This window comes from Cebus imitator, unplaced genomic scaffold (genome assembly GCF_001604975.1).
Source record: "Cebus imitator isolate Cc_AM_T3 unplaced genomic scaffold, Cebus_imitator-1.0 Scaffold614, whole genome shotgun sequence".
In the NCBI taxonomy this organism is placed as follows: domain Eukaryota; kingdom Metazoa; phylum Chordata; class Mammalia; order Primates; family Cebidae; genus Cebus; species Cebus imitator.
In genome coordinates, this window is record NW_016107929.1 from 689163 (window position 1) to 691594 (window position 2432).

The window sequence follows — 2432 nt, forward strand, 5'->3', positions numbered from 1 at the left end:
TTGAGAGTCGTTGTCGCTGCCCAGGATGGAATGCAATGGTGTGATCTTGGCTCACTGCAACCTCCACCTCCTTTCTTGGGTTCAAGCAACTCTCCTACCTCAGCCTCCTGAGTAGCTGGGATTACAGGCACCTGCCACCATGCCTGGCTAATTTTTATATTTTTAGTAGAGACGGGGTTTCACTATGTTGGCCAGGCTGGTCTCGAACTCCTGACCTCAGGTGATCTACCTGCCTCAGCCTTCCACACTGAGGAATTACAAGTGTGAGCCACCACACCTGGTCCACACATGTAACTTTTGACTCTCCAAAAACTTAGCTACTAATAGAAGACTTACCAATAGCATAAACAAGTTAACATATATTTTGTATGTTGTATGTATTATATACTGTATTTCTTACCATAAAGTAAACTAGAGAAAAGAAAATGCTATTAAAATTATAAGGAAGAGAAAATATATTTACTCTTCATTCAGTGGAAGTAGATCAGCATAAAAGTCTTCCTCATCATCTTCAGGTTGAGCAGGCAAGGAGGAGGAGAAAGGAAAAGGGTTGCCATCTCAGCAGTGGCAGAGGCAGAAGGAAGTCGAAGGGGACCTATGCTGTTCAAAACCATGTTGGTCAAGGTTCAACTGTACTTGTTTGAAGCTATAAATTTAATTAAGAGCCTAGTCAATTACAGGAACAGTAATTAAAAAAAAATACCAGTTGCCCGGGCGTGGTAGCTCACACCTGTAATCCTACCGCTTTGGGAGGCCAAGATAGGTGGACCACCTGAGGTCAGGAGTTCGAGACCAGCCTGTCCAACATGGTGAAACCCCATCTCTACTAAAACAAAAATTAGCCAGGGATGGTGGCAGGCGCCTATAATCCCAGCTACTCGGGAGGCTGAGGCAGGAAAATCCCTTGAACCCCAGGGGCGGAGGTTGCCGTGAGCCGAGATTATGCCATTGCACTCCAGCCTGGGCAAAAAGAACAAAACTCTGTCTCAAAAAAAAAAAAATCCACCAATTGATCCTGGCACAAGAAGATCAAATGGTAGATACACTGTCATGTGGGAAAAGTAGGACACACATCAGTACAGTTTTTTTGTTTGGTTGATTTTTTTTGAGACACAGTCTCACTCTGTCACCCAGGCATGATCTCAGCTCACTGCAACCTCAGCCTCCTGGATTCAAGCAATTTTCCTGCTTCAGCCTCCTGAGTAGGTGGGATTACAGGCGCCTACAACCACGCTCGGCTAATTTTTTATATTTTTGATAGAGATGAGGTTTCACCGTGTTGGCCAGGCTGGTCTCGAACTCCTGACCTCAAGTGATCCACCCACCTCAGCCTCCCAGAGTGCTGGGTTTACAGGTGTGAGTCACCGTACCCAACCAGTACAGTTTTTTTGTTGTTGTTTTTTGTTTTTTGTTTTTGTATTTTTAGTAGAGACAGGGTTTCACCAGGCTGGTCTTGAACTCCTGACCTCGTGATCCACCTGCCTTGGCCTCCCAAAGTGCTAGGATTTCAGGTGTGAGCCACAGCGCCCAGCCAGTTGTTTTTTTTTTTTTTAATGTATGGGGGGAAAAATACTAGAAGGACATAAACCAAGACATAACATAATTATGCATTTGCTTATTTAACAAATAATTGAGCAATTTGTTTCTGTATGATACTATTCTAAGCATTTTTGAGTTAACCAAACTCACAGTAAACCATATTGCCAATGATAAACACTGCACTTACATAATTTGAAAGCAAGAATCATAGCAACTCATTAGGCACAGTGGCTCACACCTGTAATCCCAACACTTTGGGAGGCCAAGGCAGGAGGATTGCTTGACCCCAGGAGTTCAGGACAAGCCTGGGCAACATAGTGAGACCCTATGTCCACAAAAATTACAAAATAATTAGCCAGGCATGGTGGCAGGCACTTGTGGTCCCAACTACTCAGGAGGCCAGGAGATCAAGGCTGTAGTGAGCTATGAGCATGCTACTGCACTCCAGCCTGGGTGACAGAGCAAGACCCTGTCTCAAAATAAACAAAAATAAAAGCAAGAATTGCAGAAAGTATAAACCATGACCAAGTCAAGAGAATAATCAATGAAAGAATAGGCAGAGTGTCTTTCCAAAAAGCAGTTGGGAGATTCTCATCCTCCACACATGCACTAGTACTGTAAGAATATTGCCAGGCATGGCAGCCAGACGTCTAGATAGAACACTGAAGGTGAGGCCGGGCGTGGTGGCTCAAGCCTGTAATCCCAGCACTTTGGGAGGCCGAGGTGGGTGGATCACGAGGTCAAGAGATCGAGACCATCCTGGTCAACATGGTGAAAGCCCGCCTCTACTACTACAAAAAATTAGCTGGGCATGGTGGTTCGTGCCTGTAATCCCAGCTACTCGGGAGGCTGAGGCAGGAGAATTGCCTGAACCCAGGAGGCGGAGGTTGCGG

At 45.4% G+C, this 2432-nt stretch overlaps 1 protein-coding gene across 2 annotated transcripts in view; it reads left to right on the forward strand.

Annotated features, from left to right (window-relative positions):
• LPCAT3 (lysophosphatidylcholine acyltransferase 3) overlaps positions 1 to 2432 on the forward strand; it is a 44462-nt gene that overhangs the window by 33125 nt on the left and 8905 nt on the right. The window lies entirely within an intron of this gene.